We start from the raw sequence: 17,029 nt of genomic DNA on the forward strand, positions 1-17,029 counted from the left end.
GGGAGATCTCCTTGCACCATGTTTTTACCTGACCCGGAAATGCTCCCGCTTTCCCGTGATCTCTTTCAGTATTCTTCCCCTACATCTCTCCCACCCCCAAACCTGATCCTTCATGTTCCTGTCCCAAACCACTCTCAGTGAACTCACAAAAATCTCTTTTATTTCCCTTCCCCAGAGAGATCTGGGTGTCTGCCCATGAACCCTCCTTGTTACCTAGTCTCTCTGCGTCTGTGTATTGTAGCATAGTTATCCTTTATTTTACAGCTAATATCCACTTATAAGTGAGTACATACCATGTTTTGTCTTTCTCAGTCTGGGTTACCTCACTCAGGATGATTTTTTCTAGTTTCATCCACTTGTCTTCAAATTTCCTGGTGTCCTTGTTTGTAAATACTAATTCTTAAAAATATTTTATTTCAATATTTTTCCTTTTTATTGAATATAGATTCATTTTTTCAAACAATATATCCTGATTACAGTTTCCCCTCCCTGTACTCCTTCCAGTTCCTTCTCACCTCCTCTCCCATCTGCATTCACTCCCTTTCTGTCTCTCATTAAAAGTGAACAGGATTCTAAGAGATAAGAACAAAACATAACAAAATAAAGCATAATAAGCTAAAACAAAAACCATCACATTGAAGTTGGACAAGGCAAACCAACAGAAGGAAAGGAGAGGGCACAAGTATCAGAGACCCACTCATTCCCACACCACTCAGGCATCCCTTGAGAACACTAAACTGTAAGCCATAATATAATCACAGAGGACCTGGTGCAGACCCTGTGCAGGCCCTGTGCATGCTGCTTCAGTCTCTGTAAGAGCACAGGGCTTTGCTCATCTCATCTAGAGGGCCTTGTTCTCCTGCTGTCCTCCACCCCTTTGTCTCTTACACTCTTTCTGCTCTTCTTTTGTGGGGTTCCCTGCACTCTCAGGGGAGGTATTCGACACAAACTTCCCATTTAGAGCTGTGTTCCAAGGTTTCTCTCTCTCTCTCTCTCTCTCTCTCTCTCTCTCTCTGCATAATGTCTGGCTGTGGGTCTCTGTATTTGTTCCCATCTGATGTAAGAGGAAGTTTTTTTTCTGATGATGGCTGAATAAGACACTGAACTATTATACAGTGGAATATAACTAGGAGTCATTTTATCACCATTTCTGTAAAGGACTAGTAGTATCTGGTTTTACCCTAGGTCTCTGGGCTATCTAGTCTGTGATTCTTGATCAACCAAGCAGTGCCAGGTTTGGGTTCTGTCTCCTGGAGTGGGCCTTAAGTCAAATCAGAAATTGGTTGGGCTGGGCAGTGGTGGTACATGCCTTCAATCCCAGCACTTGGAAGGCAGAGGTAGGCAGATCTCTGTGAGTTCAAGGCCAGCCTGGTTTACGAAGTGAATTTGAGGACAGCCATGGCTGTTACAGAGAGAAACCCTGTTTTGAACACCTGCCCCAAAAAAAGGAAGAAAAGAAAAAAAAGGAAAGAATTTGGTTGGTTACTCCCACAAGCTTTGTGCCACTGTTGCCCTAGCACATCTTTAGGGAGGACACCATTGTAGATCAAATATTTGGTAGCTGGGTTGGTGTATGTTTTTCTTTTGATAGCTTGAAGTGTACCTTCCCATACCAATGATACTAGAACACAGGAGTGAAGATTCAGCTGCTGAAGCACCAGCTTAACCCCTCCATGTTCAATGAGTTGTGAGTGTTGTTTTCAGCAACAGGGAAAAGCTGTCAGTTTGTGTCAACCTATAGCCTTGGCAAAAGTCTGGGTTGTTTGGTGGAATTTTTAAAGCTGTATAATTCCTTATAACATTTCAATTTAACTCACAATTCTGTGATGCCTATTAATATTTTAATGATAATTACACAATTTTGATTGTTAATCATGATATTTTATTTGGATGTCCCAGGGGTTGCCTGCCTTGATTTAGTTTATGTGTTGAGATGAAAAAAGGGAACCATTTTTCAAGCTGAGTTTATATGTTTTTAATAAAGTACTCTTGATTCAAAGGTAAATAGTATCTAGACACTGTTCCAGCAGTGGAAGATGATGTGCAGGTGAATATGTACAAGGAAGTTCCAGAAAGATAATTGCTTACATTTAAGTAGCAAAGCACAGTATTTATGAGCTCCTTGCAAAGGTGATGGGGGAAATCTCAGTGGACCCAGACTGTAAAGGTTCTTTCTGATAGAATGGTTTCCAGGTCACTCTCTTGTTGCTATGGTAGACTACCCAACAAGAGCAACGTAAGGGATGATTTATAGTTTCAGAATGGTACAAATACATCATGACAAAGTATATGACAATAGGCAATAAAGGCATGGGGGCAGGAGAAGTGGACTGGCTGGTCACACTGTGTCCACACTCAGGAAACAGAGAGTGAACAGGAAGTGGGGTCAAGTGATAAAGCTTCAAGGCTCACCTCTGGTAACTCAGTATCTCTAGGAAAGCTCCACCTCCTAAAGGTCCCACCACCCTTCCTGAACAGTACCACCAGCTGAAGATCAAGTGTTCAAACATGGGAGCCTATAGGGGACATTTTTAATTCAAACCACAACTGACAATATTAAACAGCACTTAAGAATATAGCTTCTAGGGTCATAGAAATCTATACTACATTTTCTAGCTAGCCAAAATGACTTTTAAAAATGTCTCTATTTAAAATGGGAATCAATGTTTCTATATACAGATTAAATGATGAGGCATTTATCCTAGATCCAGGCAGAAGGTATACCCAATGACTTACTATGTTTAGATTCTTAGAAAATCCAGGACCTTCATTTCATTGATACTGTATTCATTTTAGCACTCAACTTGTCATTAAGCAGTCATCTCTCCCCTTTATATAGACTCTTTTACATTGTTTGGGTCCCTGTTGGAGTCTGCTATCTGAATTCAGAAATTGGGTGGGTTGTCTTGTGGGTATGCTTGCAGATATGTGCAGGGAGACATCACATGTCTTCACAGTACTTGATGTATGGAGGATGCTTTCACAACAGCACCTGAAGGAACAGTCATTGTCCGTCTATTCATTATATTTCCTTTCTTGTATGTTAGTGAAATGCCTGTGACTAGTTAAGAGAAATAATTGATTGGGATGAATCCCTTTGTTTATTTATGTTTGGTTTCTCCTCTTGCTGATAATTAGAGGTGAATCCTATTATAGATTTACTCTCAGGTGGGAAATAACATGAATAGCCAAGCAGTAGGGCAGTTATGTTGATTACATCATTGTTTTATTCCATCCTTCTGTACCTATTACCTTCATTCAAATTTATTTATTTCTAACTTCTTATTAGACTTTAAAGTTTAAATTGTTTTTAATGTGTGTGCATGTTTAGTCTGCATTGTGTATGTGCACTACCTGTGTGCTTAATACCCATGGAGGCAGGAAGAAGGTATAAGATGCCTTAGAACTGGAGTTTCAGACCATTATGAGCTGCTATGATTGGTGCTGGCAATGGAATCAGGTCCTCTTCAAGAGCATCAAAGGCTCTTAATCTCTGAGAAAACTCTCAAGGTTCCATTTATAGATTTTTTTTTAAGATTAACATACAAAGTAATGGATTGCATTATGGGATTTTCATGTATTGTTTTATTGATCTTCTTTCCCCATTCTTCTCCTCCAACCTCTTATCCCTCCCCTGTTGGTCCGCTGCCTCTATTTTTTAGTACCTCTTGTTTTCAAGTGTATTCTGTTACCTTCCTTCAACTCTAAACCAGAATATGTGGCTATTTGTTCCATGAATGTGATGTGACCAAAAACTTGACAAAGTGTTGGTCAATAAAAACTTATCACACATAAACTGAAAATAGTTCTGTGGATGAATGGTGCTGGTTGGAAAATGAGAATGTATGTACTATCACTATGTGTACACTTAGCAATAATGAAGAAGGAAATACTTATGAGTATTTTATGAGAACAAAAATTCAAAGAAAGAATAATGGGTCATTTTATCTGTGGTTCCCCATATTAGTCTTTTGAGTCTATAATGCATCCCTATTTTTTTTATTATATTTGTGTTTTAGTTTTACATATCAGCCATGGGTTCCCCTGTCCTCCCCCCTCCCGTCCCCACCCCCACCTTCCCCCCATACCCTCCCCTCCATTCCCATATCCTCCAGGGCCAAGACTCCCCTGGGGATTCATTTAAACCTGGTGGATTCAGTACAGGCAGGTCCAGTCCCCTCCTTCCAGACTGAGTAAAGTGTCCCTGTGCAAGCCCAAGGTTCCAAACAGCCAGCACTAAGGACAGGTCTGGATCCCACTGCCTGGGTGCCTCCCAAACAGTTCAAGCTACTCAGTTGTCTCACTTATCCAGAGGGCCTGATCCAGCTGGGGGCTCCACAGCTTTTGGCATCTCTAGTGTGGCTCCTTGTGTGAACTTTAGAAATATAAATCTGGTCATACACCTGTATCTACAATTTCCCTTCAAGACCTTCAGGGACACTCTTTATTTTAGTAAATAGTTAAGGTTTAGCTTTCTAGAATGGTAGTAGATCATTGGAAGTATCTTACTTCTTGACCTCTCAGCTGCTGTGAGTTGAATAGCCTTTGCCATATTTCCACTGCCACAGTGTTTTAGCATACCATAGGCCAGAACCAACAGAACCAGGACTATGGGCTGAAGTCCCCTGAGAAGGTATTTGTCATAGCAATGAGAAAAATAAATAATACAAAGGGATAATATTGAAGGCATCTTAGAAAATCTGCAAAGGTGAGGTTGCCTAAGATCAGATTCTCCAGCATGGTTTGACCAGGCTGTATGATTTAGTATAACCTGCTTCTCTGTCTAGTCAAACTTAATGAGAGAGTAGGCTGGCCTTATGGAACTTTAAATGTCCTATTATTAGAGAGTTCCAATAGCCACTGGAACATGTTTGCTCTGTAGAGGAAATGGGGGATATCTTGGTACTCAACTGGACCACTTGTCACGGGGATCCTTTGTCTTCAGTTCTGTGCCAAACTGAATAGATACCACATGGATAGAGGTCTATAGTAAAAGAAAAGTTTAGAGATCCTTTGGCAGTAATATTTCTAGAGTTGTGATTTGGAAGGAAGTAAGGGACTTAGGTAATACAATTCCTTCATATTTTAGATCAGAAGACAGATTGACAGCAAGAACTAAACCAAGGTGACACAGAAAGTGGGCGAGCAATTCCCATCTAGAAGCCATGTGTCTACATTTCCTGACATTCCATTAGGCCTTCATTGTTTGTAGTTCAGCTTTCTTAGATCCAAATGGCCGTAGATCTTAACGTTGTTCAAATGGCCCACTCACTAAAGAAGTGTGTTTACTCATCTTTCTGATCACATTGGGCTGGCCATCAAGCAATATGGCCATTAAGTGCCCTGGATAATGGCTGCATGACAGTGACCTACTAAGTCTGTTTTTCAGATTCCCCTGAAGGTAAGAACAATGAGTATTGCCTGGAGAGGTTCCCTGAGCTTTTTGGCTTCAACAGTTCAACCCAAAATATTGAAATGGGGCGCAAGGCCAATATTTACAGCCCTTTCAGCCAAGGAACCTTCACAGTACTTATTACCAGGAGGTTTTTCATGATCACTACCACCACAATAAAAAAGGGAATTCATTTGAGAAATCAACCCTTGGGCTCAGTAAACAAAAATACAAGCACATCCAGAAACATAGCTTACCTTTGCCAAATTCTTTCCCATCATCAGGCACACAACCAAAGAAACCCTGACTTCAAGCCAGTTCAGGGTTTATAGAAGGAACATTCAGGCTTCTCTTTTAACGTTATCCTTCCTCTCATAACCGCCTTTGAAGGAATCTTAATAGAAGAGTCTACAGTTTTAGTATTCCTAATCTATTGTATTCCAGAGTTCCCAGGTTTTGGAAGACTGGGATATACCACTGCTAAGGCCCTGAGTCAGCAGACCATTTTCTGGATGTCAGTATGACTCTTTGAATTAGGGTTGGCTCGAGTACTTCAAAGTCCACTGAGTTCTCTTTTGTACTTTTACTTCATTGTACAAACATATTCCTAATATGAAGACAGTTGGGCTTTTTCTTAAATTGCAGGTTTTTTCTTTAATTTTTTAAAATTTTATATGCATTGGTATTTTGCAATGGGTGTCAGGTCCCCTGGAACTGGGATTACAGACAGTTGTGAGCTGCCATGTGGGTACTTAGAATTGAACTCAGGTCCTCTAGAAGAGCAGTCAGAGCTCTTAACCACTGAGCCATCTCTCCAGCCCTGACATTTGAACTTGTTCAATGCATATATGACATGTAAGTTCACAAGAGAGACAGCTTGTGTTGAAAACTTTGGCTGGCATTTTCCCAGTGGGAACCACAACAATGGAAACCTGCATGTTTATATGACATATTATCCAAGAAAGGTAGGTGTGGATGTGGACTAGAGGGTGACAACCCTGTGCTTTGGAATTATAGCCTCTTTTATCTAAAGATGTGTCTTTTAACCTTGTTTTATCTCTTTGGTTATAAAGTTGATCTCACTAGGGAAAAGACAGTGGGGATATGTGATTTTGTGCTTTTAAATTCATGAATTATTTCAGAGGACTTAAGGCCCACTCAAGCAGAGGAAAATCATGTCTGCTAGCCAGCTTCCCAGGGATAGTGAGGTCATGGACTTTAGAGAAGAATCTACAACCACCACTTTGTTTTTTTTTTTAAATTATTTTATTTTATTTTATTTTATTTTTTAAATTTTATACATCAGCCATGGGTTCCCTTGTCCTCCCCCCTCCCGCCCCCACCCCCACCTTCCCTCCAGCCCCTCCCCTCCATTCCCATGTCCTCCAGGATCAAGGCACCTCTGGGGATTGATTTAAACCTGGTGGATTCAGTACAGGCAGGTCCTGTTACCTCCTTCCAGACTGAGCAAAGTGTCCATGTGTAAGCCCAAGGTTTCAAACAGCCAGCTCATGCACTAAGGACAGATCCTGGTCCCACAGACTGGGTGCCTCCCAAACAGATCAAGCTATTCAATGGTCTCACTTATCCAGAGGGCCTGATCCATCTGGGGGCTCCACAGCCTTTGGTTCATAATTCATTTGGCTATTTGTCCCTGTGCTTTTTGCAATCTTGGATTCAACAATTCACGCTCCTGCAGACCTCTTTCTTGACAGTTGGACACCTGGAGCACCTGGGGCCTGGCTGAGGATCTCTGCATCCACTTCCATCCGTTATTGGATGAGAGTTCCAGGACGACTGTTAGGGTGTTTACAACCACCACTTTGTTAGACCAACATAATTCCTTACCTCAGTCTAATATTTATCCATAGACCCTCAGTGTAGCTATCACCCTCACCAGAGAAGCATCCTTTATAGTACACGGAGGCTGTCATGGAAAATCACAACTGGACACAACGCAGAGAGTGATGGACAGGGGGCACCCATCCCCAGTGGATACTCTACATCACATCTGCATCTGAAGTTCAGGGAAATATCATTAAAGGGGTCCAGAAAGATTGCAAGAGCCAGAATACCAAGAAATCGGCTGTGAAATGGTCTCTCCTTTAAATGGATACATAAGCAAGAACAGAACAATAGCAACATCAATGGACATGTTAACCTGGTAGGGCGAGAATTTCACAAGGTTGCATCCCTAGAAAAACAACCATATAACTACTGACTATTGGAAGAATGAGAATTAGCTTCTCCCCAGAATGAACCCTAACCATTGTTCAATGCAAAGTGGTCAGCCTGAAACTATATACACACAAACAAAGAAAGTGGCCTAAGCAGGTTGCATTTATATATATTTGTGCATACCTATACATACATACATACATACATACATACATACATACATACATATGTAGCAAATGTAATAGAAGAAAAGAGGCTATCAACTTTAGAGTGGAGGAGCATGGGAGGAGTTTGAGGAAGGGTAGTTGGGAGGGCCTGGAGGGAGGAAAGGGAAGGATAGAAATGATATATCACAATTAAAAACATTTTAAAAATAAATAAGCAAAAACACCAAGAAAATACACACAGGCACACCCATATATTCTTGCACTTTCTGTATATATGCACATGTATACAAGCACACACACACATGTTTTGACTGGAGATATACAGATAAGTAGGAATATATACACCACTAAAGAAATCAACATTGATCATAAGTTGAAGATGAGGAAAGAGATGTCCTCAAGATTATAAGAAGTTTAAGAGCCAAACAGAATAAAAAAGTAAAGCCCAATGGAAAATACTTTCAGTTGGAGCCAAACAACCATCTTTCGTATCCAAAGGGTCTAGCCCAAACTCATGGGGGCTTCATAGCCACTAGTCTACAGTTCATGGGCCGGTCATCTCTGTACTTCTTCCCATCATGATCTCGACATTCCCTGCCTGCAGAATTCTTCCTCTTTCTCATCAATTGGATTCCAGAGCTCAGCCTGGTGCCTGGCTGTGGATCTCTGCATCTGCCTCCATCAGTCACTGGACAAAGGCTCTATGATGACAATTAGGGTATTTGCTAGTTGTTTGGCTCTAACTGTTTGGGGGGCACCCAGGCAGGGGGATTGGGATCCATCCCTGGTGCATGGGCAGGCTTTTGGGAATCTAGTGCCTATGGTGTGGTGCCTTGCACAGCCTTAGTACAGTGGGAAGGGGCTTGGACCCACTTAGGCTCAATGTGCCAGGCTCTGCTGACTCCCCAGGAGAGACCTTGATTTGGGGGATGTGGGGATGTGGGGTGGCTTGGGAGGGAGGGCTGGGAGATGGGAGGAGGGAGGTAGGATCTATGGGTGGTATGTAGAGTGAGTAGAAAATTTCTTAATTAAAAAAAAGAAAATAGTTTCAGAAAGAGAAATGTGTTATGTCAGACAGATAGATGTAATTCTTTTTACAGTTTACATTTACAGAGGGAAATGTCCCTCTATGGGCTCATGTATTGAAGGTGTAGTCTCCCTGCTGGTAGTACTATTTTGTAAGATTCTGAAAATGTAAGAGGCTGGACATAGCTGGAGAAAGCAGGTCACTGGAAATCTTTGGGGCTGCATCTTTTCCCCTGGTTTCTCTAGGCTTCCTATCCCCCATAATGGGAGTAGCTTCTGCTACATATTCCCAATAACATGGTGTTCTACCTCATCACAGCTCCAAAATCAACAGAGCTAAGGACTGTGGACCTGAATTTCTGAAACCATGAGTTGAAAATAAATGTGCCTTACAGTAAGTTATTCTCTCTGTTGTAGTCATTGTTATGGGAAATTAACTATCCAAGTCCTGTATGTGAGTAGAAAAAAAGGGGTGGGGAATGAAGAGTGACAGAACACATGTGGGTTTCTCATTGTTGCCTAAATGTAGACTTCCAAAGATGTCAGTGGGACAAGCTTAGCTCCATGGTCAGCAATTAGGAAGAGGCAATGAGGTCCTCCCCTGCTTCCCTGGCTGCCCACTTGTGCAACGGAGACAGCTTCAGCAATTCTTTTCCAACAGTGGCACAAAATAAATCATGGAACGCCGTTTTACACTTGCCCGGAGACTTTCAAGAGAGGATCTCAAAGTGAATCTGGGCTGCTGTGTGCCACAAAGAGGACCAACATTTCTCTTTGGCTTTAAAGGATGTCCCATTGTGAGAGTGAACTTTAGGTTTTATCTCTCCCTTTGAAATAGAATACATCAAAGTGAGACATCTGAAGGCAGAGACACAATGATCTCCAATCCAAAGCCAAGTTCAAAAACACAGAGATGAGTTGTGTTATTATGAAATTGTATTTGCTGGCTGAGATGGGGGACAAAGAAAGATTAAGTTGCAAACATAAAGCAGGCCTTGAAATTCCTATTAGTCTCAGGCCCCAGGGCACATGCTTTTTCAGCAGGACACATTTTTTAGATGTGGGGAGCAATAGCATGTGTAACACATGGGGCTTCCCTTTGCTCTCAGTCTGAAATGAACAGAGTTATTAAAGTGAAATTTATTAATGATTAGATGATGGATGAGGAAAGCCAGTTTGGGAAAGCTGTTATTGAGAAATGTTTCCTTCGGGGTCTAAGTTCATGCTAGGAAGGCTGTATCGAGTGTTAGCTATTATAACTGCAGCAATGGCTTTCACACATCAACTTTCTAAGGCATATTTTCAAGGAAGGCACACCTACCTAATTGTACCTGTGATTTAAACCTTAAATTTCAATAAACTGTACATGTATCAATCAGGTTAAAGGATAAATGCTTTCTAATATAAAGAATTTTAGTATAAAGAAACATTTTGAATCCTTCCATTAAATAAATATTGTCATCTATTACTCTTTGCCTGCCTACTCCCTGTTAATACAGGAATAGTTTCTATAGTCATTTTACATCCACTCCCTATTATAAAGTACCAACCATAGAACAGGTAAAATTTTGATTCCTTCACCATACCATCTTCTGTTTTATGTCAGTTGAGGGTCTCAGAACCAGATCCCAAGACAGGGTTTTCAGTGAAAGGTGCTGGCCAAGAACCAGGAGCAGGGAAGCAGGTGGTAATGCAGAAAGGGAGGGACGGCAGTTAACCAAAGAGATGTACTCTGACCCCCATCTCCCTCGGTAACTGGAGATGCTTTTATTGTTCACATAAGACACTTAACTCTCTAGAGCTCATTTTCTTTGCCGTTCATTGAATTCATATTGTGGATGGATGTTGAAGAATAATCTATACAGAGCTAACTACTGAGGACCTATACCTAACTCTCATTTGTAGTATTTTTTTAAAATTCTTTGACTCTTTAGGGGAACCACCACCCAGCTCCCTCACATAGAGTCTTATTCTTTCTTGTGTAGGCTCAGCCTTACCCTGTCTTATTTCTTGCCAGCGTTTCTTAATTTATCCCATCTACCTCTTGCCTCTGGGCTTTCTCTATTTCTGTATATCTTTCTCTACTTCTTAATCTGTGGCTTGCTGTGTAGCTGGGTGCCTGGCCCCTGGAGTCCTCCTCCTTTTCTTGCTCCTCGATCTCTTCTTCCCAGATTTCTCCTCCTACTTATTTTCTCTGCCTGCCTGCCCCACCTATTTCTCTCTCTTGCCTAGCTATTGGCTGCTCATCTCCTTATTAGTCCAATCAGGTGTTTTAACAGGCAAAGCAACACAGTTTTACAGAGTTAAACAAATGCGACATAAAAGTATGCAACACATCTATGCATCATTAAAGACATATTTCACAACATAAAACAAATCTAACACATCTTCAACTAATGTTCTACAACACCCATTTATTGATACCAACTTCCATTATTTATTATTTAAAATTTTATTTGTTTCATTTTATGTGCTTGTATTTTTTCTGCCATATATGTATGCACATCATATTGCTGGTGTTGCTGGAGGTTGGAAGAGGTCATTGGATACTCTAGAAATGGAGTTATAGATGCATGTGAACTGCCACATAGGTGCTAGGAACCAAACCTGGATTCTTTGCAAGAATAACAATTGCTCTTAACCACTAAGCCATCTCTCCAGCCTCCAAACTATAATTTGTTATTATTACAACTATAACACTACACATTTTCATGGAGCCTGAGGTTAAAAACACTATGTCAAAGGCAGATTATAGTATTGTATCAAAATGTCAAAAAGCAAACCCTCATATTATATAACTTCCCTCTGAGTCTATACCTCAAAGATCTGTGGTGCTTCCGTTTGTTCTTACTAATTGGTTTTATTTGAACACATTAAGCATTTCACCAGAGCTGCTGGAGCTTTCACAGCCCTTTCTCATGTCACTTTGCAAATGAAAAGGCATGCTTTTGAGAAATGAGTCCACCTGAGCATGAATGAGAGGAGCCCAGGAAGCTCCTGTCTGGCACAATTTTCAGAGATTAGTATGGGGTTTGTGAAAGTGTGACAAAGACACCAGGAGCAGCGCAGAAAGCCACCTCCTCTCCCTTTGTCCAGTCTAAATGGAAATGTGAACTTTCATGGCAGTTTGTTTGCCTGTTAATGCCTGTGCTCTGTCAACCTGAAGATGGCTTTAGGTTTCGTAAATTAGGTCGGCTGGGTGGCTTAAAGAAGAGGTCATTTCATTACCTAGGCTCCATTTCAGAGTCAATATGCACAGAACTGAAACCCATAGGATGCTCCTCTGGAGAGGAGGATGTCAAGGGCCAGCAGCTGGTCAGAAGTAGCCTCCTGCATGCCTCCCTAAAGATAGAAAAATACAATGAAAGAATAAAGGGTAAGAGTACACCGTGGTCTAATTAGCATTTGCTTCTTGTAGCCCTGGAAATGTCAGTCACCAGTTGGTAGCAAAATAAAGATGTAATGTTAGTGATAATGAATTAAATTGTGGCCATTTGCATGGGAATGCCATGATAATGATCTGAAATTACCATTGTATATATTCCCCTTGACAGTTCAAAATTGGACTCCAAGCTAATAGTGTTTTGGATGAACTTTAAACCAATGAAATTGCTTTGAGTGAGCACACTCCTTTTGGCAAGCCATGTGGATTTCAGAAAGTTAATTTACCTCTGCTTTGTTCAAGCTGTTTGGTAATTGATGAACATACCATAAAAGTTTTAATGAATAACCCAGGGACCATTTAACTTATTTACTAGGTAAAAGTGCAATGCATTTGATTACTTTCTCTAATCTGGCTCTCCAAATGAAGCCGATTCAGAATAAATACAATCCTCCCCTTCTTCTTCTCCTTCTTCTTCTCCTTCTTCCTCTTCCTCTTCCTCTTCCTTCTTCCTCTTCTTCTTCTTCTTCTTCTTCTTCTTCTTCTTCTTCTTCTTCTCCTCCTCCTCCTCCTCCTCCTCCTCCTCCTCCTCCTCCTCCTCTTCCTCTTCCTCCTCCTCCTTCTCCTTCTTCTCCTTCTTTTTTTGGTTTGCACGAAACATTGCAGGCAAATATTTTCTGAAAGTCTGAATGAAGGAGTTGCATTTTCTCCCATTAGCTTTGATTTATACCACAATTGCAAGTCTCAGACATTGCTTAGGGAGAACTTATGTCTATGTGCTTGAGAGCCAGAGGTAGTGCTGCAGTGAGGATGTAGGAACCCATAGAATCAGCACATATCTTCACAGCATATGTTGTGTGAATAACTCCACAACACTCCATTATTGAGAAGCAGTTAAAATAAGATACACTCCCCCTTTCTCTCTGGCCTCCTGCAATCTAATTACACTATCATGTCCTTTCATAAGTAGATATTATTATGGGATAAGTGTTCACATGTATCTCAGTTTCCCATTCAATTGTATTTCTTGGCAAGCTGTTGTAGTGTGCTGTTAACAGCTCAGCCACATACACAAAGAAGGTCGTGTTAAAGGTAGCAGCAGAGTAAAAAGCTGCACTTGGTCATAGGGTCTCAGCTGAAGCTCCCACAGATCTGGGTTGGATCTATAGCTGCAGCATTAATTAGCTATGCCTTTTAGGGAACATTCATTCCATTCCTCATGCCTCAGTTTCCTCATCTGTATTATGAGCTGGCATTGAATCTGTTATGAAGATTACATGAGATAATTCACAAACCAGGGTTCTACCACTCATTTAGGGATTATAAACTGGAAGGCTCACTGAATGCAGATTCTGGCCTCTACCCATATCGATTCTGATCCAGCAGTTCTAAGATGGGGCTTGAGAATATATGCATTTCTATGGAGGTTTCAGGTAATGTCAGTTCAGGGGTCACACTCTTGTGAGAATCATTCATGTTTTGGGGTGTAGCTGTTGGAAGGTTCCCCATACTCTAGTGCATGGCCTCACACCCACACACATATGTGTAGCATTAATCGGATTTAATGAGTTTCTTACAAGAAAGCAAAATGGGATATGAAGTTGGGATGGAAATGTGTTGGGGGAGGCCTGGGAGAATTGTAAAGGAAGAAATGGGGAGCTGTATGTGATCATTAGTGATAACCACTAATCTGAAAATAAAAGCTGCTTGAGAAGTCATTTTTTCCCTTATTTTTGCTTAAGTTCCTAGAGGGTTCCAATCATGTTCTATTCTCCCATGTTATCTACTTCCTTCAGAAACTAACACCGTGAATGTCTAAGGACTGGAAAAAAAATTGAGCTTTGAGTTTTAAATTTCTAGAAATGGCATATCAAATGACTGCGTTGTATCCTTGATTAAAGAACAAAAGCTGAAACCACTTTGTTCTGATGTGGTCTTAATGCTTTCGTTTGATGTTCATGTGTCCCTTGTTAAGTTTTAAGCTCTGTAAACATTTACTTTCTCACCTATAAAATAGGTGTATTGATTGTACCTGTGTCTGTAGATCCTTACAGAGAAACTGAGACATGGGCTGTTCTTAACTTTGGTTAGAAACACCTTTGCAGTGGGCTGCAGTCAATGCACAGACTTGTGGCTGGCCAACGAGCAGAGAATAAATGAGTATGAGAGTTTAGTCCTAAATGGAGTAGCTTTATCCTCACCCACCAATGCTTAGGGAACACTGGGGAAGATAAACTGGAAAGAATGGAAGAGCCAGATGATGGGTAAGCATGCTGTGGAATGTCATCTTCTAGATATGACATGGCTATTGTACTTATGACCTCACAGTAGCTAGCGTTGCCTGAACGAGACCTGTACATGATCAAGCTAGCCAAAATTCTAACATGAATATGGTCTCACAAGGTCCCACACTAAGCTAAGGCATTCTAGACAGCTGAGAGCTACTCAGGGAAAGAGAACCATTCATGCTTGGAGGTGTAGCTGTTGGAAAGTTTCCCAGTGTCTAGTGGATGGCCCCACGACTATGTATATACGTGTAACATTAATCAGATTTAGTGAATTCCTTAAAAGAAAAAATGTAGGTTATAATGGGAAAGTACTGGGGGAGGCCTGGGGGAATAGAGAGGGAAGAAACAAGGGGTTGTATGTGATCATATTTCTCTGTAAACATACATAAAAATTTCAAAGAATAAAGTAAAAACAAAATAAAACAAAAGCCCTACATTTTTGTTAAACACTTGTACAGAATTCTGTTGTAGGGACTGAATATAAATAGCTTACTAAATATATGAAGGTCATTGTGAAGGAACTTTGTGTAACTTTGGACTTTTCTCACAAATTACGATGATTTAAAAATGTTTAGTGGCTCATCAATCATGCAAGTTGTAGATGTTTTACGCTGTTAGGTACAGTGTTAAAAATAAAGCTTATTGTATTGTATTATTTTTGCTAGCTAATGATCTTTCATTCACTCATTTCATTTGAATTCCAGATACTAGCTGTATGTACTTTTAATTACAGGATTACATAAGTGTAGATAAATTTTTCCCCCTAAACAAACAGCAGGTCATAAGCAGGGTACAGCAGTTGAAAAGTACTGTGTCCTGACCTGCTTCTGAAGTCATGGCTGTCCATCAAAATCTTCTGGTTAATTCTAGTGAATAGCTGGCTTTGAGAACTGCTAAACTACACATGTCCTTACAGCTACACTGACTATGTGCTGGATGATAGTGTAGACCGTGAGCACTGTTGTAATTTGCTGCAAAACACTAGATAAACTAATCCAGTCTAACTAGATTTCAACCCATTCAACCTACTTGGGGGAATATTTTGTATTTTTATGGAGAGAGTTAATGGCTGCTTCCTCCTCCTCCTCCTCCTCCTCCTCCTCCTCCTCCTTTTTGCAGGTATATAGAGGGATGATTCCTTTTGCATTTGGGATAAAAATGAAGACTGTTAGGACCATTAGGGTGTTGTTTATTGCTGAATCCTCAAATTAGAGGCATATGGGTTTTTCTTTCTTTCTTTCTTTCTTTCTTTCTTTCTTTCTTTCTTTCTTTCTTTTTTTTTTTTACAATGTGGCTTAAGTACTTGCTTTATAAAAACCAAAATATGCTTAAAAATATATTCTATGAGAACATTTTTTTTCAATAGGAAAGAGGACTACAAATTCTAATCACAATGAACTACTCCAGTCTTCCTCTGGAGCTTTTCATGGCCACCCAGCAGGGTCCTATCTGAGCCATTTACTGTGGTGTTCTCTGAATCCCTGGTGTGTGGATGAGCTGAGCACTCCACATGTGCTATAGAGTAATTCAATTTGTTTTCCCTGGGTGGAGATATTAAGTTTTAAAAAATAGTAAAATGTGCTTGCCTTAAGCAGTGGTTGTGAAAAGTTAGAATTTCCTTGTTACTGTTTATTAAGCCTCTCAAGAAGCATTAAAAAGCTTTTGGTTGAAAGACTTTGCTCAAGTTTATTCCATTATAAACATCTAAAGTATTCAGAAAAATAACAAACAATAGAAGTCATGGCTCAGTATTGTTGGCCCTGTCTGAATAAGCCTTACTGCCACTGGTTGGTATTATTTATTAAGAAAATAAATTGTTTTTCTAGTCTTCAAACATAAAATTATAGCCCTCCATTATTTATAGTCATGTCGAAGCCAATCTGACTTCAATGCTTTTTATGTGCAAGGCATTGTGCCCAGTGCTTTATGTGTTATATCTCACTTAATCATACATCTGGACACTTGTGTACAGCGCAGGTGTTTGTGAATGGCATCAAGTTAAACTTGTGACTTATAGACTAGTATTATACATTAAGTTAGTTAGTCAAATGTTGCAAAAACAAACAACCAAAACAGACAGAAAAACCCATGATGGCAAATAATACCAAAGCTTACTCAGTAGAAGACTTGACAAATTCTTTTTTCTGATGGGTGACACTATTCAATGACTCAGGAAAATTTGCTAGGCTTGCCTCATCCCTTCTCCATTAACTGTAAGTGACTCAAACATTCACGTGTTTGCAAATGACAAGACCCTGGCTATCAGAATCAGGCTTGTGTGGCTGGGATCAGCTCAAACTATAACCAGGTGCAGTGTGTTCAGTTCTTAACAAACAGTAGCAAGAAATATGAGTGGAGAAAGATTTATGATCCATAGTAGGTCAGGAAAGCATGGGAGTTATTTCTAAAACATAGCTTCTCTGAACAAAAGAAGTGGGGATAATTTTTAGGAAGCCTGTGTATATTCTCATGGGATAGCATGTAAGGGTGATATACTCTTGGACATACTCAGTTAAAGTAGTGTATTTCTGAGTATGTTCATTTTATTTAAGGCCAATGTTCCCAAAAGAAAGATGGTAGATATATTTTGGACTGT

This window comes from Onychomys torridus, chromosome 5, assembly GCF_903995425.1.
Source record: "Onychomys torridus chromosome 5, mOncTor1.1, whole genome shotgun sequence".
NCBI classification, from domain to species: Eukaryota; Metazoa; Chordata; class Mammalia; order Rodentia; family Cricetidae; genus Onychomys; species Onychomys torridus.